This window comes from Xenopus laevis, chromosome 8L, assembly GCF_017654675.1.
Source record: "Xenopus laevis strain J_2021 chromosome 8L, Xenopus_laevis_v10.1, whole genome shotgun sequence".
NCBI classification, from domain to species: domain Eukaryota; kingdom Metazoa; phylum Chordata; class Amphibia; order Anura; family Pipidae; genus Xenopus; species Xenopus laevis.
This window is the reverse complement of record NC_054385.1, coordinates 125,276,101-125,285,074: the sequence shown is the minus strand read 5'-3', so window position 1 is coordinate 125,285,074 and position 8,974 is coordinate 125,276,101.

The window sequence follows — 8,974 nt, the reverse complement described above, 5'->3', positions numbered from 1 at the left end:
GCTTGTTATGTATTTTGGGTCTGGGGGTGCCAGGGAACGTTAAACCACAATCTGACACCTGGTATCAAGACATACCATACAGAACAAAGCAGAAACCCGTGTTCTGCCAAACCTGTACAACATCGCCATCCACTGACTGAACAGGAGAGTTACACACTTATTCTGAGCGCACGAACGTAAAGATGTTCTCACCAAATTGCTTTACTGGAAATGCTTCTGTGTTCTGCAGTTATTGTAAATGTAGGAATTTAAAGAAGAATTAAACCCTAAAAATGAATGTGGCTAAAAATGTTATATTTTAGATAGTGAACTTATTGCACGAGGCTAAAGTTTCAGCTTGTCAATAGCAGCAATGATCCAGGACTTCAAACTTGTCACAGGGGGTCACCATCTTGGAAAGTCTCTGTGACACTCACATGCTCAGTGGGCTCTGATTGGCTGTTGAGAAGCTAAGCTTAGGGCTCGTCACTAATTATCCAGCAGAAAATGAGCTTCCCTTGCTGTAATATAAGCTGATGCTACAGGTTTGCTGATTATTAAATTCTGATGCTAATTGCACTGGTTTCTGTGCTGCCATGTAGTTATTATCTGTATTAATTACTAATCAGCCTTATATTTTGACATTTCTATTCTATGTGTCCTGTATATTGTGAGTGGGTCCCTAAGCTCAGTAAGTGACAGCAGCACAGAGCATGTGCAGTGAATCAGCAGAAAAGAAGATGGGGAGCTACTGGGGCATCTTTGGAGACACAGATCTTTACTGCTAAAGGGCTGTGGTTGCCTTGGGCTGGTACAGAAGCCCAACACATAGGGGGTTATTTACTCAACTCCGAATGCAAAGATCACGAAAAATGTGTGATTTGTTTTTTAAAAAATCATAAATTTTTGGGAATTTATTAAACTCAGAGGATGGAAAAGTTTGAATCTAAAAATCCACCAACTCAGACCTGTCAAGATTGCATATACAGATGAAGCCACTTGGATTTGTGAGTTAAATGCGTCATGACTCAGAGTTAATTGAAGAAACTGTGTTATCTAAAGTTATCTTAACTCATTTAATGCATTTAACCTTTTCATTAGCATACCAAAGCACCATTGTTCACAATGGTGAATGCTTTAATTAGATGGGATGTTGTGTCACAGTTTTCTGTGTTAAATGAGATAAATGGGATATCTGTGTTTAGTTATTCTGTGTCAAACAGACAAACCAAAGTGGCTGCATCTGTAAGTCAATGGGAGAAGTCCCAATGATTATTTGATGTGCGCTGGGTTTTGTGCAATAGCCCGAAGTTTTTGGAGTTTTCGGGTTAAAATGCTGAAAAAGTCTTGAAATTCATGAAAATTTTATTTTTTCCTGAAAAGCAAATTTTCGGGAAAATGTAATAATAAAAGCGTAAAATGCCAAGAGTGGATTTGATCGGCGTTTGTAGCAGAAAATATTGATGTAAATTCGGACTTTGATAAATTCGGACTTTGATAAATAACCCAATATTTTTAGCCTAATTTTTTAGTTTAGCTTTAGTTGTTCCTTTAATGAAATTTGAGACATTTCTTTTGAAAAATCCAAAACTGCTGGTCTGTATGTAAGAAATGGCTATTTTGTGTATTCTGTTTACTTATGTTATGTATGTGTTATCCATAGGGATGAGCGAATTTATTCTCAGAGTTTTTTCACAGAAATGACGCCCATAGACTCCAATGGGAGAAAAAAAATGTTGCACGTCAAAAAAGAAGGTTGTTGTCATCTTAGTTTGCGTTTGCATTGGAGTTGGAAGAGGAAGCAGGTTCCCTGGCATTATGGAACTAGCCAAAGGTTTCATGTTTCCCCTAGGTTTAAAAAGAGAAGTACACAAGTGCCTGGACTCCTTTGCTTCTCCACTTGCTGGTTTTACTGAATGGCCTGTGATGGAGGTAGGTTCCAGTAGGAGAAGTAAGTGCCATGATAGTTTTGTAATAATCCCTCTAGGAGTGAGAGGTAGTTATCAGAGCAGCCAAAAGCTCCAACGAGGAGGCCAGTAATGTTCAATACCCTGCGGTGATAACCACTGTTGAACCACTGGTGCCCAGGTTACATTATTACATATTTAAGTTGTGTTGTGGTTTAATGGACCTCTGCCATTGACTCCTACATGAGCTTGACAGGTTTTTGGTGGTATATTTTTGGATTCGAGCTATTGCCAGAGTCGGGATATAATAAATCTTGAAAAAAATGTATTTTGTTAAATAAAACTCCAGTAATTCGAAGTATATTTAAGCCAAAATATGACTTTTGACCAAAAATGCAACTCAAAAACTCGAATTTTCATGGAAAACCCAACTCAAACCTTAATAAATCTGCCCTATGCTAATATCAAATTGTTGATTTTATGTCATCTTTAAATACTGATACATGACTTACAATGTATATGTAAATGTTCAGCCCCAGTAACTGTATCCTAATCTAAGCTCTCTATGTACCCGTGGATGTATTTCATCAGATCAGACAGCCTTATTCACATTAAAGGGGCAGTACACACTTGTTCAACATAAGTGCAATGCATAGGGCTTGTGCTGAACTGAACCTTCTTTTTATCATTTTTGTTAATCACTAAAAATCTATAGTTTCTATTTGTTTTGCTAAATTAAAGCTACTCCATGTTTGCTCGTTGTTTGGTAGGCATTTAATTTGACTAATGCCTAAGACATCTCTAATTATTAGTAAAACTATATCAGATAATCTATTCATTGATATTACCTTTTTTCCAGATCAGATGATTATTGATCATGATGGATAAACATCTTTCTGTTTCAGACGCTAATGACAGCTATTAGAGTGGGAGCACGGACACAGGAGACTGACAAAAATGAAGATAGTGACATCACATGAAAGACACATATACCCAGACATGAGAAGAAGTGGACCATGAGTGAAGGAATAAGTGTCTGATGCCAGGGAAAATAGAGTTTCTAGAAGTCCGGGTACACAAAGAGAGAGAAAGACAAGCCTTGGGCTGGTACAGAAGCCCAACACATAGGGGGTTATTTACTCAACTCCGAATGCAAAGATCACGAAAAATGTGTGATTTGTTTTTTAAAAAATCATAAATTTTTGGGAATTTATTAAACTCAGAGGATGGAAAAGTTTGAATCTAAAAATCCACCAACTCAGACCTGTCAAGATTGCATATACAGTAAGTCAATGGGAGAAGTCCCAATGATTATTTGATGTGCGCTGGGTTTTGTGCAATAGCCCGAAGTTTTTGGAGTTTTCGGGTTAAAATGCTGAAAAAGTCTTGAAATTCATGAAAATTTTATTTTTTCCTGAAAAGCAAATTTTCGGGAAAATGTAATAATAAAAGCGTAAAATGCCAAGAGTGGATTTGATCGGCGTTTGTAGCAGAAAATATTGATGTAAATTCGGACTTTGATAAATTCGGACTTTGATAAATAACCCAATATTTTTAGCCTAATTTTTTAGTTTAGCTTTAGTTGTTCCTTTAATGAAATTTGAGACATTTCTTTTGAAAAATCCAAAACTGCTGGTCTGTATGTAAGAAATGGCTATTTTGTGTATTCTGTTTACTTATGTTATGTATGTGTTATCCATAGGGATGAGCGAATTTATTCTCAGAGTTTTTTCACAGAAATGACGCCCATAGACTCCAATGGGAGAAAAAAAATGTTGCACGTCAAAAAAGAAGGTTGTTGTCATCTTAGTTTGCGTTTGCATTGGAGTTGGAAGAGGAAGCAGGTTCCCTGGCATTATGGAACTAGCCAAAGGTTTCATGTTTCCCCTAGGTTTAAAAAGAGAAGTACACAAGTGCCTGGACTCCTTTGCTTCTCCACTTGCTGGTTTTACTGAATGGCCTGTGATGGAGGTAGGTTCCAGTAGGAGAAGTAAGTGCCATGATAGTTTTGTAATAATCCCTCTAGGAGTGAGAGGTAGTTATCAGAGCAGCCAAAAGCTCCAACGAGGAGGCCAGTAATGTTCAATACCCTGCGGTGATAACCACTGTTGAACCACTGGTGCCCAGGTTACATTATTACATATTTAAGTTGTGTTGTGGTTTAATGGACCTCTGCCATTGACTCCTACATGAGCTTGACAGGTTTTTGGTGGTATATTTTTGGATTCGAGCTATTGCCAGAGTCGGGATATAATAAATCTTGAAAAAAATGTATTTTGTTAAATAAAACTCCAGTAATTCGAAGTATATTTAAGCCAAAATATGACTTTTGACCAAAAATGCAACTCAAAAACTCGAATTTTCATGGAAAACCCAACTCAAACCTTAATAAATCTGCCCTATGCTAATATCAAATTGTTGATTCAACTTAGAGTTGCAATTCCAAGGGTTCCTCAGAAATCACTAAAATTAAGAAATTGCAAAAATGCTCATAATTGCAAAAATGCTCATAGGATTGATTAATTGCTTTTCACAAGAGTGCCAGGGTGAGTTAATCTTGCAGAAGGTTTTTCACACACCAGTAGTAGGAGGGTCACCTGAATGCCATTTAAGAGCAATACATTTACGTGCCATTCTCGATTTGCAGAAATTACCCCAGAATTGGGCAACTACAGGACAATTCCACATAAGATGTAAGAAATTTGCACTTGGTGATTGGCATTTAGGACAGTTACCATGAGACCTCATGTTTGCTTTAGACATACAAGCAGGCGTAATGTAGGCCTGGTGTACGATGTGTATTTGGGTGAATCTACTCTTAGCATTAAATGATACAAGGCTTTGGGCTTCCAGGGCTTCTTACCAGTCCTCGTCATCTAAGTCTGGGATACAGAGCTCCCATTTGTTTCTAAAGTTACCCACAGTGTGTTTTCTATTTTTGAGCAGAGTGGAGTAAACCCATGAGAGAGTGCGTGTTCTACATATATTTGCTAAATAGTTCAGTATGTTTTTCACTGGTGACTTAGAAATTTGGACAGGCAACACCATCTGCATAAGTGCTAATGTGGCTTCCACACCCAAAAGAGGGTCTCAATAATTGGAAAAGGCATACAAATTTATCTGGTGTTTGTAAGAATACCTGAGGAAGTATGGACTCTCGTCCCCAGCAAGTGCTAAATATATTATAAGATGCATCAATTTTATCACATCTCATCCATGCTAGTAAGTGTTGCAGCTGGGATACCAGATAGTAGGATCTCCAGTCTGGGAGGGCCACTCCACCCTGGAGCCTGGCAAGTTGCAATGCTGGGTATGACAATCTGCTGTGTTTCTCTGCCCATATAAATGTTTTGGTATCATAGTCCAAATGGGAAAACACTTCCTTGGGTAAATAGACTGGGGAGTTTCGAAATATATACAACAATTGTGGGGAAAAAATCATTTTATATATAGCTACTCAGCCCGGTGGTGTTAAGGGAAGTGCTTTCGACGTTTTCATCTGATTAGAGATTTTCATTAGGATAGGATGCAGATTGTTCCTCAGATATTGCTTGTGGTTTTTAGGAAAGGAAATGGCCAAATATTGAAACTCACTAACCCACTGAAGAGGCTGATTAGACAATTGATATTGTGGAGCTGCGGTATCAAGTGGAAATATATGGGATTTACCCCAGTTTATGGGTAAACCCAAAAATCTCTTGAATGTATTAACCATCTGAAGGAGCTTTCCGAGAGATTCTGCTGGGTCTACTAAGAACAGCAGCATACCATCAGCGTATATAGCTATTTTTTCCTCAGCGGCACCATATTTGCAGCCCACTATTTCCTAATCTGACCTGATTATATTCACCAACACTTCTATGGCCAGAGCAAACAATCCAGGGGACAGGGGGCAGCCCTGTCTGGTACCTCTTTCAAGCTAAACTGATTCAGAGATGGAGGTATTTGTGCATACTTAAGCTAGTGGGCAGTGATACAGTAGTCCCAGTACCCAGGCTGCGAAAGCATTTCCCACAAGAAGACCCACTCTATGGAGTTTTGTAGCAGCATCTAATGAAAGGACTACCCTTTTACCAGAATTGGTATGTGGTATTTGTAAATTTGCAAAAAGAGTCTCCTGATGTTTATAGAGGTTGCCCCAGGCATAAACCTAGTTTGGTTATGTATCAATTTAAGGATTACCCTGTTTAAGGATTACCCTGTTTAGGCGTATAGTCATAACATATCTCTAGTATTTTAATGTCACAGTTTAATAAAGATATAGGGTGATAGGATTCACAGTGTGTTAAGTATTTTCCTTTTTTTCAGGTATCAGTGATATAAGGGCCTCTGTCATGGATAGTGGTAGTGCTTTAGTAGATAGTACTTGGTTATAACAAGTTATTAGCCTAAGAACTATGACTTCTGTGTATTTTTTATAGAACTCTATAGGGATCCCATCAGTGACTGGGGCTATACCAGTGGGGAAATATCCTGTTCAGTTACTTCGCTATCTAAGAAGTCCCTGTCCTCTGGAGTTAGGATGGGAAATAGGCCTGGAGCTCTTCCTTTGAGTATGTAACCCTAGACTTGTATGCCTGGGAGAAGTAGTGCTGGAAGACTTTTTTAATCTCTTGCATATCTGATACCACTGTTGCATTGAGGAGTACGAATATTAAAAATTGCTGTGGTAAGCACATGCTCTTATGCGCCTGCTGGAGTGAGAATTCCTGATATTCTCAAGTTTTAAGGAGCCAGGCTGCCATGTTTTTTTGGGTGGGTTGTAGGGTATAATGTATTTCTGCTTTCGCAAGGATACCCTCAAGGTGAACCTCTTTCTCCTCTCTTCTGTTTTTCCAAATAGTCAGTCTATATTTAACCAACCCCCTAATGTGAGCCTTCATAGCATCCCATTCACCAGACTCAGGATCTCTATGCTCATTATGGGACCAATATTCATGTTTTGCCTTTGAAAGGCCAGTAGTTATGGAGGTGTATATATGGTTGCATCCTCCAGGACTTATTAGAGTGAGCTAGTTGAGTCACTGTGAGGGAGAGTGGTGAGTGGTCTAACACTCCATGAGACAGTATTTTTATACTTTGAATCCTGGTGGAAAGCAATGCAAGGTCTATCCTGGATATGGTACTATGTGTGCCCGAGTAGCATGTATATTGTTTTACAGTGGGATGTCTAGCCCACCATACATCTACCAGGCCTAGTGCATTTATATATTGTTGAAGTTTGTAAGAGGATTGGGCACCTGATAGGACTGTGGGGGTAAATTTGTCCAGGTTTGCATCCAAAACACAGAGGGTAAGCGGCAGAGGGATGGACCAGAGTGGAATGGGCAGAGGGAGGCAATGGGGAGGGGAAGCGGCAGATGAGAGGGAAGACCAGCACAAGGAAGAGACTATGAACTGGTGATGGGCAGAAGAGGTACCTGCAAAGTGCCCCCCTATTGTTGTGCCTTAGGCAGGTGCCTCTTCTTCCTACCCCTGGTTCCGGCCCTGAAGCACATGCCCATCAAAATATAAACCCCCCCATTCCCACCCTGCTTTAAACCCTTTACCCTACTTGGGTTCAGCTTAACTGGATCACTAACTAACAAAATCATCTTATATCACACACATGTAGTGTGGGGGGAGCCTGTAGCTCCAAAATTGTGAACAGCTTGAATAATTAAAATAGTCATCTGAAACCCTACTTATCAACATCAATGTTCTTTCACTCCCATGGGTGATTGTTCTGAAGAGGAAGTAAGCTGTGCTGTAAGTAATCCAAACCTGCAAGTTAAAGGGAACGATGAACCTGCAAAACATAAAGAGTGTCTAGCAAATCAGGCTGAGTGTCTTACAAAACCCATCCATCTGGCAATACATTCCGTCTACAATTAGGGATAAGGATGATGATTCCAGCCAGTCTATTACTTCCTGCGGAGATGGAAAAAAAACAAGTTTGCCCCATTGTGTACAATTTGAAGAAAAGAGCATTGCATATTTGAGGTTAAGCTGCTGCAGATTATTTTTAACAACCATGAACTGTAGCCTTTGCTTTCTGACCTCTACCGAAAAATCTGGGTATATTGACACAGTGTTTTTTTGGAAACTCAGTTCCTTGTATTGAGTCTCCTGCAGAGCAGTATCCCGGTGAAGATAGTTCAAGAGGGGTGCTATCAGTGGTCGGTGTCCTGCTCCAGGAGGGAGTTGTCTAGCAGGGATCAGGGGAGCATGCTCCACCAAGAACATATTGGAGAAGGTTTTGTCTCTAAACTGACAAACTAGAAATTGTTCCACAAAGGCTTCTGGTTTATTGCCATCAGCTCCCTCACACCCCAACCAGCCATATTTTATTGCATCTTAGACAGTTTTCAGGATAATCTACCTTGGCCTCCAGTAATTGTATAGTCTTAGTTGTGTCTGTGACTCTGCTCTGTTATGGGGCACATGCATCTTCCAGCTCCTGATTTCTATGCTTTGCATCATATGCAATCTCTGTTAGAGAAGGCTCTATGTCTCCCACTGGAGCAAGGTCAGAGGCCTGTGAGAGGGCTGTTGAGGGGGCTGTGGTGCAGATGTTCTGCCTAATGAGTGGTGAGATAGTCAGGAGTGTGTGCAGCTGACTCATGTGCAAAGACTCCCAATTCTTTAGCTGCCAGGGCACCGATGACTGATTTATCACCACTAACCTTATTAGGAGAGAGAAGAAGTTCAGAAGCTGGGCCAGTGCCATCTTGGACTTGTGTGGCATCTCTGTTATCAGATCCTTTGGAAGCACTCACTGAGGGTTTAGAAGCAGAATGGCATTTTTTTCAGGAGCAGAACTGGAGTAATTCTTGGAGTCTTTCCATTGTGTATAAAGATAACGTAACAATGGGTCACACTGAGTTTGGGTGTTTGTGCTGTACATTGTGCCAACCAGTAACAATATCCTGTGTAATTTATATCGCCTGTAATACATTTAATGTGAAATAAGTGTTGGCAGCTTGATCCTAAACCCTTCTGCTTGGAATTAACTTGAAATATTATATTATTCAAACAGCATTCTAGGGCAGGTGTCCATAACTGCAATTGGCATGAGTTCGGAAATATTTAAAGAGGGTGTAACCCAA